The sequence below is a fragment of the Cydia amplana genome, chromosome 11 (assembly GCF_948474715.1).
Source record: "Cydia amplana chromosome 11, ilCydAmpl1.1, whole genome shotgun sequence".
In the NCBI taxonomy this organism is placed as follows: domain Eukaryota; kingdom Metazoa; phylum Arthropoda; class Insecta; order Lepidoptera; family Tortricidae; genus Cydia; species Cydia amplana.
Window position 1 is genome coordinate 1,305,746 of NC_086079.1, and position 12,028 is coordinate 1,317,773.

Genomic DNA, 12,028 nt, shown 5'->3' on the forward strand with positions numbered 1-12,028 from the left:
TTAACAAGATTTAACAAGATGAAATTTATTTAGAAGGACATAGATAGTTTTTATCAATCGTCATCATTTCACGCAGACGAAGTCGCGGGCAGACGCTACGCTAGTGACATGTTTGAAATAAGTTAACCATAGGTATGATAGGTATAGTTGCCATCAGAAATATCGGTGCCGTCACGGTGCTCACAAATATCTGAACACGCCTCTATTGTCAAGGCGTTAGAGTGCGTGTTCAGATATTGTGAACACCTTGGCCGCTCCTATATATCTGATGGCGACTGTACTCGTATTATTATATTAAAAATGTTAGTCACTTTTTTAATCCTGTTGATTTAACTACGTGTAAAAAACAAGCGTGAAACTAGTTTCACAGTTGCCATGGTGTTCAACAGTGACTCAAGCGAATTAATTAAAGTAACCAGAGCCTTCTCAATTTGCTCATCAAATGCCACTTCCTGAACTAATTGAGATGATTCATTGTACAAGAGTTGTTACGTAAAGTCGTGACATGGGCATTACTAACATTGCATCAATGTCTTATAATTTCTTAGATATAATTGCAAATATAAATAACAGCTTAGGAATCCCTACTAACATAAGTACGAAAGTAACTCTGTCTGTCTGTATGTTACCCCTTCACCCTTAAACAGCTGAACAGTTTTAGACGAAATTGTTAATGAAGGTAATTTGAGGACCTGGGATAGTTTTTATCAATCATTATCAGCATCCCACGCAGAGGAATTTGCGGGAAAAAGATAATTTTGATATTACTCCCGATTAAAATCACAGCCTCGTAGAAAGACAAATGATGAATCAATTTGTAGGAGACAAAACTTTCATCATAAAACAACACAATTTCAAACTAAACAAACGATTTAAATAAACAAGTACATATTTATGAGTAAGTATCGCGGTAACCGAAGACAATATTATAAACAAGTATTGTTTACAAAGGCAACTAAAGTTCATAAACACACTTAAAATAATAGTGGAAATGGCGATGAAATGCGAACCCAGGCCAGGATCAAAATAAAGATCAGTTTTCCTACAAATGAAATGATAATAATTTTAGAACAAACACAGTTGGACTGTGCTTCATCATCTGTTTGTGGGAAAATAGGCTGCAACAAGTGATAAATAATGTATCGGTCTTCAAACATACACTCGAAGAACTGAAGTAGGTAATTTAGGTTACTTTTCTTTAAGCATTACAACATAAGGTGAAATTGTCCGATTTAGCAAGCTGGGGACAATCGAGTTTTATGGATACCCCGCCACAGAGAGGTACAGTCAACTTTTAAAAAAATCGGACTGTTGCGTTATATTTCGTTTAAGGAGAGCCTACCAGAGTTTAAATTGTAAAGACTGTATTGTATGGTGATTATGGATCAAGAAAATACGACAATAAAAAGCTGTTAAAATACGTTACGTATAAAAAAGGAAATTTAAAAGGACGATCCGCAAAGCGGCAGTACCGATGGATTTGTCAATGTTTTTAAAATGTTAACTGAAGACAATTCAGAAAATACAAATGGAGCTATTATCAAAACCACTAACTGTAACTGATTGAGATTACAAAGAAAATAATTAAACTCAATTCACCATAAAATTATTTTCCTCTGAAGCTGGTTTCATTCGAATAACCTTTAAAGAAAGGAAATTTAAATTGGAATGACAGAGAAATATTTTCTTACATTTTTTTAGGTCATACAGCCGGGCTAGCACATGATTGATGCGACAGTATCTCGCGGCGAGAAAGACTACCTATCCCTTTTTAATTAACATACTTAGAAAAAGACGGGTAGTTTATCTCGCCGCGAGATTCTGTCGCGCCAATCATATGCTAACTGCTAATAGGCCTACAGAAATTCGTGAAGAGAATAAGTACCAATAATAACTTTTTAATAAGGAAATCGAGAAACTTCAAATTATAAAACTGTATTTACAGCATGTCGTTTTAAAATAAGAGCGTGATTTCGATTGTATGGGGGCGGTGTTTTGGAGGCGGGTTCGGGTGAGTCACTCTCCCTATCTATCTATACCTAATTGTCAATTGATGCCTTTTCAATGCAATAGTTACCTGGAACAAAAGAAAATTCTATCAATATTTTTGTTAAAAACACAATTATAGTTTAGTTATGTACGGACAAATTACATTAGACTGAACAGTGTAATGTGACCAAAGTTTGCTGTCGCCAATGTCGCCATCAGACATATCGGAGCGGCCAAGGTGCTCAAAAATATCGGAACATGTACTTTAACGTTTTGATAATAAAGAGAGTTAAGATATTTGTGAACACCTTGACCTCAATATGTATTATGATGGCGACATGTAGACACTGTAGAGTAGCAGACCGCTTATGGGTTGTGCACAAATCACGCGAGGTGTTTTTGGCTACTTTTTGACAAGCTTGGTGATATTTGGTGAGGTTTTTGGCTATAAATCTGATGTGATTTTTTCGTGATCGGATTCGGTGATCTGTCCACCAAACCTCCCTACCCTTTCAAACCTCGTGTGATTTGTGCAACAAGCCCTTAGCATGAGTTGCATTGTCACCCACGACGCACGACTCCATATATGTTAAGCGCGATTTCAAATATGGAGATTTGTCTAAAGGTAGATTATTCAGATATTGTTTTTCAATTATTGCTGAAACACTTGCTGGAACGCTGAAGGGCTGAGCCGCCGCTCCAGTGGCCTACATTCAATAATCGAAGCACAACCATTTTTAATATTCACTTCAATATCCGCGAGCGATCAGATTGTGGAATTCGCGTCGGGTTTTCCAGAAGGTATTTACAAAAAAATATATAATAAATGCCGGTTTTTAGAAAGTGATCCCCAGAGAGGAGTACTCGAATAGTGGCGTAGGTGACAGTTGTGAAAAACATATGCTCCTTTAGATTAGATACCTTCATATATATGTCGGAGAATGGCTGAATTGTGCCATCTATCGCTTTGAACATTGACAAATAGAGCAAACTAGGGTGTAGGTACACCTGAGTGGCGTTCGGCGCAGTTCCGCCAAGGCGTCATAGAGTGCGCTGTCAAAAACAAATGAAAGCCAGAACAATTGAAGTGATGCTGTCAATCTTCAGAGGAGAACATGATGAGAATGAACGGGAGAAGATGACGTCTGTGGCGGTTCCTGGGTCTAATCCACTGGTTTGCTTTGAATAAGAAGTGTAACGTGTGCTATGATTTGTAATCAGTCTTATCCAGTAAAGACTGTGAGTTGAATAACGTATTTCATTGACGAGGGCTCGTCATCCATGATTGAAGGTCCTGATGTGCTCCTGATAGTATGATACGCCCACGATTCCGACATATATATTTTAATAAATTCACGCGTTCGTTCATTAGTGCCCATAGACGCCATCTTCATTAAGGCACCAACGCTACCAACACCAATCAAAAAAAATATCTCGAAAATCATCACCGAAGGAGAGTGGAGTGTATTCATAACTTTCCTCCAAGTACGATAATTCTATGATCAAAAAGCATAGATACCTATACGAACTGGTATTAAGAACTAGTCTGAAACCGTTGGTAAAGCACAAAAAACAAGCAACAACGGTTGCACTCCGGGAGTGCCGATAGAAGTGAAAACTCACCTCACTATGTTACCGACGCCCGGTAACACGATACATACGTTTAGCGGAGGTATTCTATTTATTTATTATGTATTATTATCATTCTCAAATAAGATCACACTTTTTCATTGACATGTTTATTTACATACCGCCATGACAACGTCAAATTATTTGAACATAGGTAAAGAGTCTTGAAAAGGAGTCCGCAACATAAATGTCAAATAACATTGAGTTTTTCTTTATTGATTTAAATGCCATTTAAATTATGAGTGGCCACCTTACGAGGCTTACGGTCACGTGATCGCCTTACGCCCCTTACGGTCACGTGATCGCCTTACGCTGTCTCGAGTTTATAATTTTTTCCCCACCTCAAAAAGTGCCCAGCGCCGCTAAAGAAGTTATCACTTCAAAATTCGGATCGATTCGATAACATGCTTCTAAACTATTCTAAAGTAGCCAAATACTATTAGGCATCTCAGTTTGACGAGTCAAATAGCCCAACAGCTGTTCAACCATACAATATCATCATCAACTGACACTAGAACGCGTGCGTATGAATAAGCTCTAAGCGAGCATTTACTACACCTCAAAAGACACGCGTCCATTCATTAAAGCCCATAGACGCCATCTTCATTGAGTCACTAGGGATGCCAACTAAGAAAAACATCCTGAGATTTTTACGGCAAGTTGAGGAATTCATGATGCCTAAAAAACACGCGCATACAGGGGGCACCATGTGATACCAGAAACAGTTATGTAAAGCCATAACAAAAAGCTGATGATCGTCGTTTGCCCCTCTGTATTCTGTGATATTTTTAATAGTTGTACGTCTTCTCCCAACTCTCAACACGTCAGAATTCTGAAGTGTAGCAACCCTAGACTGAGGTCAGGGGAGACATTTGCCGGGCCACTCCACTAGCACTAGCCTACATCGCCAGCGATAGTAGCTATGCACCGACAAAGCTCAAGCAGGAAGCGTTTAAAAATCCAATACTTTGTGCCTTTCGCCTGACGAAACTCTCGACACGTCAGAAACCTGACGTGTAACAAGAACAAGTAGCAACCTTAGACTGACGTCAGGGGCGACATTTTCCGGGCCGCTCCCCTGGCCTACAGCAGCTAGGGATGCACCGGCAAAGCTCAAGCAGGAAGCGTTTAAAAATCTAACACCTTGTTCCTTTCGCCTGACGAAACTCTCGACATGTCAGAATTCTGACGTGTAACAAGAACAAGTAGCAACCCTAGACTGACGTCAGGGGCGACATTTTCCGGGCCGCTCCACTGGCCTACATCGCGAGCGATGCACCGGGCCGGCAAAGGTCGCGCAGGTACCGTTTAAAATTCATAGCCGAGCATCCAGGACACTCGGCTGAATATATATGACGGGTGGGACCTACCGGTAAACTAAAAGGGGATTTCGGTGTTGGGAATCGTTTTTGAGTTTTTCCATTTAAGTATTAAAGTTGATACGTATATATGGACTCTTAACTAGGATACAGTTTTCATAACTTTTATTTCATGTACATGTAATGTGGAATACTTCAGTTTTATAGAAAATAATGTAGGTAATATTTTTGAAAAAATAACAACTTTTGGGTTATTTCTGCCTACACGGGGACTATTAAAAAATTAAAAAGTGTCCCCTATTATACATACAATAAGTCAGTTTTGAGATCAAGGGAGTATAGGTAATTATTATTCCATGTTTTCGGAAAAATAACTCTTTATTGTTTTTTTTTACATATAAAAGAAAAATGTTACCAGGTTATGAATGAGAACATGCCATTAACATAACATGGCTTTATGAATCCAAATAACTACCAATGCTGACTCTCAGCTAGAAATACCTCTTAACCTTTCGCCTGCGTAGGTTTCCCTGCAAATTGGATTGCTCGTGCAAGAAAGCGGCATTTTAAAACGGTTGTATAAAAATAGCGCGTGACGCGGGCAATCAGCTGTGTACGGATTCGCACTATTTCGCACTGACTCATCTGGTCGGAGGAAATTGTATTGAGGGTTTTTCCAACGAGGGCACTAAGGCATTTTAATGGTTTTTCCAATTATAGTGCAGCGTATCTACAACAGCATCATATTAGACCGCAGCTCAACCTCTGTTGTGGCCCCAGGCTGTAATGGCTCCTCTACACGATGGCCCAGCGCTGGACCTGCGCGATGGCCCTGCGATGGTTGAGAGCACGCACTATGGAATGGACCACGTGTAGATGCGTCCGCACTATCGCTGGTCCACTACCTTTGATATGCAGAGGGAAAACCGACACCGTGGCCATCCCATCGCCATCCCGCCGAACCATAAAGCCATCCGATGCCACTATACCCTCTCTACACGCTGGTCCATCTTAGTGGGCCAGTATGATGGCCCATCGTGTAAAGGAGCCATAATAAACTTATGTTGCCAGGCTGAAAATTGGTGCTGTTCCCTTCACCAGCTCCTTGAATCCCATACAAATCTTACAATTCTCATACATTCACCGTAGAAAAACCAACACCTTTTTCATAAATCGAATTTAAGTGATCCAACTCCTAACGTAATTGCAATATCTAATGCAAGTGTAATTGCACTTGTCACAGACTTTAATAGTTTATTTTGACTTTAAATGTTGTATTAACAGAAACGTCTGTTACTATATACATCAGACATTTTTTTCTTTATATCTAAACAGAGTGTTTGAATGATTTTAGCTAGAAGTCGCGGGCGAAGTCTAATACTTAATAAAGCATATGAATACTTAATAGTAATCCGTCTGCTAGAGTAAAGTTCAGATTATCTTGAGCTAAATTTGGCTGTTTCATCAATCTACTCTCCTTTGCCGGATAAATGTAAAGATTAAAACTATTTTTAGAATTCAATTTAGCTAAGCAAGTAAAGGTCTTGCCGTAAAATTACATTACAATGGAGTTTATCAGATGAGAAATAATAAAATAACCTTTAAAAAAATAATAATGGCGGTTTCCGAAAGCAAATTTACGAGATTTTACGAGAATTACTTAATATGTACTTAATTACTATTACAGATAAGAGAATTTACGAGAAAAAGAAACTCATACCACCTGTAGAGTTCCTAACATATTTCTTTAGTTTTTTTGATTACACCAGAATTGCATCACCAGTATGATGATTATGATGTTCATAATTGTCTACGCGATGACGATAAACAGTGTGTCTCTTTCAATCGCGCAGTGTTATAAAGTGACACTTATTTTATTATTTATTTATTATCATAACCTGGGGCCCCTTGAACAAAAGCTGTCAAAAAGACATCCGTTTGAAAAACGGGCCCCTGGTAACAATGGGACTGTGAAGTTACCATCAAATAAAAGCGGCCAAGTGCGAGTCGGACTCGCCCATGAAGGGTTCCGTATTTAGGGGATTTATGACAAATTAAAAAAAAAACTACTTACTAGATCTCGTTCAAACCAATTTTCGGTGGAAGTTTGCATGGTAATGTACATCAAAAATTTTTTTTTAGTTTTATCATTCTCTTATTTTAGAAGTTACGGGGGGGGGGGGGTACACATTTTACCACTTTGGAAGTGTCTCTCGCGCAAACTATTCAGTTTAGAAAAAAATTATATTAGAAACCTCAATATCATTTTTGAAGACCTATTCATAGATACCCCGGGTTTGATGAAAAAAAAATTTTTGAGTTTCAGTTCTAAGTATGGGGAACCCCCAATACTTAGAAAAATATTTCGTAAGTCGGTTAATTTTACTAGGGACATGAGCAGGCAGAGTAGATATTGTGTGTCTCCTGTTATATCAAGAATTCAATATATTTTCAGAGGAATTCCTTTTCGTCTAGACTAGACCTTTTCAACGCCTCGCTTGAATAGGTATTAGGCTAATATATGCCGGCTTAATATAATACGATATGTCAATGCTGGATAAATACAGAATCCTTCGAAATTCTGATCCAGACGAAATTACAATCTATGTAGATTATATCAGGTTCTATTTACATTAATGTGGTTGTAGTTAGGATCTATTTAATACATATATTACATTTACATTTTATTTGCAAGAGAGCAGATACGTACTGCCTGCCATAAAGGCCGACACTTTTGTGAACATTACAGTAAACACCCATTTAAAAATTACAGCTAGTCCAAATAACATTGTCAATTCGTACCTAAACCTTATTGCAAAGACATTAAGGTCTACTGGTGTTCAGTTAGCATCAGAACATGCTAGAATCTTTCTGGTATGGGGTCACCGCCACCGCCACACAACATTGACATAACCAATTCTGGCCCCAGTCCAACAGTTGTCGCAATGGTGACCATGCAAGGGTGAATGAACACGTTGCCTAGAACTTGACGAATTGTTTGCCACGTACCTTGTGCAAATGCAAATAGTATGTTGGAGACTCATGCGATGCGCCGACGGTAATATAAATCTACATAAAATTTGGTGGATAGATAAAGTTCCCTATTATTTACAACTTAAGTGCAATTTCACCGAATGTCCTACAAAATCTTCCACTTAGTTACGAAAACGTATGAAATTTTTTGTAACGGGAATTTACATTTTTTTTCCTGAATCGGGATTCTGTGTATACCTATATTCGACCAGAACGAGGATGCTTTTCAACCCTACTAAATGTTATCAAAATCTGTCAAAAAAATGACATTCAGCCCGTTATATCGACATGACGAAGCTTCGTTATTTATGTCTGACTTGAGAAAATGACAGTTCAATTGACCAATTTACTACCCAATCTCAGCCCAACTGTCATTTTAGGACAATACAAATAGAGATCACAGTCGTAGATTAGTCAATCAAAGTATCATCAGTCATATTATTGTTAGTGATAAAATCAGGCATATAATATATACAGGGTGCTTCCTGTAACAGGAGCAATAAATTAAACTGTAGGCTGTACTCCTCAAACTGACCAACATTTGTTCAGCAACTTTTGAAAATAACTCATGTTTTGATTTTTATTACTTACACTTTAAAGTTTATTCTAAGACGTAATGTATTGCAAATTTTGTTATGTTTAAAGCGTGACAAGCAACGTCAAACACACTGATGTCAGCGTACATTGAAGGCAATATTTATTTTGTATGAAAAAGAGGAATTCTAAAGGATTCATAATTTTTTAAAAGTTGCTGAACAAATGTTGGTCAGTTTGAGGAGTAGGGCAAACCTTGGCTTATTGGTGATACTTGGTAATTCGGTGATGATGCGTTGTTATCTTACGCTGAGCTTACAATGCTGAAATGTAAGCAATTAAATCGCTGCCAACCCAATTGCAAGCATCAAAACTAACAGCTGCCAACAATTTTATAGCTCGCATTTCCTCATGGTGAGAACTGTGTAAGATTATAACGCAGTATCACCGAATTACCAAGTATCACCGATAAGCCAAGGTTTGCCCTACAGCCTTTAGTTTAATTTATTGCTCCTGTTACAGGAAGCATCCTGTATTTAGGGTGTGTTTATAACTTCGAGTATTTCAAAGATTCATGTTAAATGTGGATCACTATACCAACATTTATAAAAAGCAGTCTCATTAATACTAATTCTGTTATAAAATTACCACCCAAAGTAAATAACGATAAACATTTTTCACACGAAAAAATCCACAACACCTTTTCACCCCAAGCCAGAATATTAATAAAAACCTATTTTTCTCAGGAACAACTTTATATAAATCCAAGGGATTTGTATAATGACCTGCCAGCAAATTAAGACCATAAACGCTAAAGGTCAGAGTTCATTTTCGCGTAATGAGAAAGGTAACTTCTAAACTCTTTGTAGCATCAATTTGGATTACCTTGGCATTTGCTGTATTAATAGAAGATGCGTAGAATAAAATGAGCTTTAATGTAATATGTGCAAAGACGATTATCGTTTGAATATTTTAGATCCAGTAAGTGAATGTTTGTTTCGCAGGGAACAATTAAATTAATATTTAAAGGTCAACATTAAGTTAAGTACAGAGATGTTTATTAACCTTTTCCAAATACCACTACCACAACCACATGAATGGCTGTCAATATCCAGAGCTATTACGACGACAAGTAAATACGATTACTTTCCCACAAAATCCTGACACTCGTCAAGTTCCCCCGCAATCCTGACAAAGAACCCAAAAATCCTGACATGTCAGGAGAAATCCTGACGTTTGGCAACCCTACTTTCAGCAGAGCCAGTGTCAAAACTGACTAACAAATATGTATCATTCAACACAATCACTGTAACCACTGTAAGTAAGCAGCCATTCAAGTAGCACATTCCAGTTACTTGCCGGCCCGCTGGCTCGACGCAAGTTCGCATACATTGTTACACAATTTCGCAAGTGCAAGGTCGAGGCGGCGAGCGGCTGAAATAAACTGCACGGATATTGTTGCTGCTTACTGAGCCGAACATAACGAATAATTCATAATTATGAAATACAATTAGAGCTAGGGTTGCCATATGTGAGGACTAGCGACCGGCCCCGGCTTCGCACGGGTTACACTAAACCTTAACAAATTATACACCTAAACCTTCCTCAAGAATCACTCTATTGATAGATGAAAACCGCATGGAAATCCGTTCAGTGGTTTTTGAGTTTATCGCGAACATACATACATAGTGATGTGCCGTTCCCGGGAATAATCCCTAGGTGGGAATATTCCTGGGAATATTCCCAGAAATATTCCCACACGAAGGGAACATTGGGGAATTTTGAAATTGTTAATGTTTACATATTGTGTTATAGGGGATTCTATCAAAACGTTATCCATTTAACTATTAACTGAGACATTAGACAGTGTAACTCACACAGGCAACTAAATTCCCAATGTTTCCGGGAATATTCCCAATATTTCCTGGGAGCATTCCCAATGTTCCCGGGAATATGCCCATAGTTGTTGGAAAAATTGAAAAGAAAACAAATTTTAGAAAATCATCACAGTTTAATTAAAAATCACAGTAAATTGACTAAATATTTTTTCTAGGAACATTTTTTATTATCTGTGATATCAGACACAGTAGAGTCCTGGTTTGGCTCTTGATATGGAATGTGAGAATGTGAAGAACCGCTAGGTTCACCATGCGATTCACTTGCAGCACTGCTGGACTTATTTTTTCCACGGTTTTTAAAGAAACACTGAACGTCACATGGTGTTTTGGCACATTTGCCTAAATGGCAGGCGAATTTCGTAGCATTTTTAAATAAATACACAGTATTGCAATATTTGTAACAAAACGTGACTTTGTTGTTAACTGTATGAGTAGTAAAATGTTCAAACACTTTACTTTTCGGCCTCATGACTTATGCACATCTACGCACGTGTTGATAGAACCAGATACGTTCGAAGACTGAGTAAGTGCACCATGGTGTATCTTTTTAGAAGAAGGGATACCAATATATTGAAAGAAAGAGATAGAGACATGAACTCTCAAATAACAAATAAACAAATATTGCACATAAAAAGCACCGAGAAAAAGATAAACGATTGTGTGATTTAAAAAAAAGCTTAAAATTTAGTATTTAAAACATGTATAATTTATGTATCTAGAAATTCTAGAATAAAGACGAGGTTTTTTTGTGATCGTCATTTTATTTTTCAGGGTATTATACATATTTTAACAAACTTTAATTTAAAATTTGATTTACCCAATCTGAATTGTAATATTCCCTTGATTTGGGAATATTCCCGGAAACAAAGGAATATTCCCGGGAATATTCCCGTTGGAAATAATCCCGTTCCCGGGAAAATTCCCACGGCTCATCACTATACATACACACACAGACGCGGCGGGGGATTTTGTTTTTTAAGGTGTAGTGATTTCCCCTGATACATGGATTTCTGTTTTATTAGAAAGCTCAAAAGACTACTAAAAGTTAGCTTAACTAAGTTAGTAGTTCGGCGGAAGAAAGGGAAGTTTATGCTGTAACTACTGCACATAGAATAGTCGCGAGTTAAGTGGACTAGTGGTTAAAGGTTATGAAATAAGGGGTTTAAGCTCTTTTAGACTTTGGAAAATTGACGGTCCAGGAATGTGAGGATTTTTAGGGTGATGTTGGGACTTTTGTCAAGATATTAAATTTTTCCATATGACAAGATGACAACCCTGAATACGGTTCTCACTGTCTCGGTAACATTGGTTTAGCAAGATGATCGACTCGCACGGCAACTGGAATGGGTACGACGTCCGTAATTATTTCGCGAGCGGACATTTTAATGGGCGCGTTTCTCGCGCCACTGGCTTGGAACTTCGTAGTCAAATAAATATACTAATTATTGCAAGTTATGCGTGAATCGGAATGTCCGGGCAGTTTCCTCTTAACTTTTTTAGCTATATAAGTCCATCCGATATCCGAATAGGATAGGAGTCGTTAATGACAAGGGGCCCGTTTCTCAAAAGCTTGTAACTTGTATTACAAGTGGAAGTCCCTTTCTAACTAAAGCTGTCAAAAAGTGA

The 12,028-nt window shown here is 37.9% G+C and overlaps 1 protein-coding gene across 2 annotated transcripts in view; it reads right to left on the bottom strand.

Annotated features, from left to right (window-relative positions):
- Positions 1 to 12,028, bottom strand: part of LOC134651931 (E3 ubiquitin-protein ligase RNF144A) — a 171,185-nt gene that overhangs the window by 64,967 nt on the left and 94,190 nt on the right. The gene's annotated exons all lie outside the window — the stretch shown is intronic.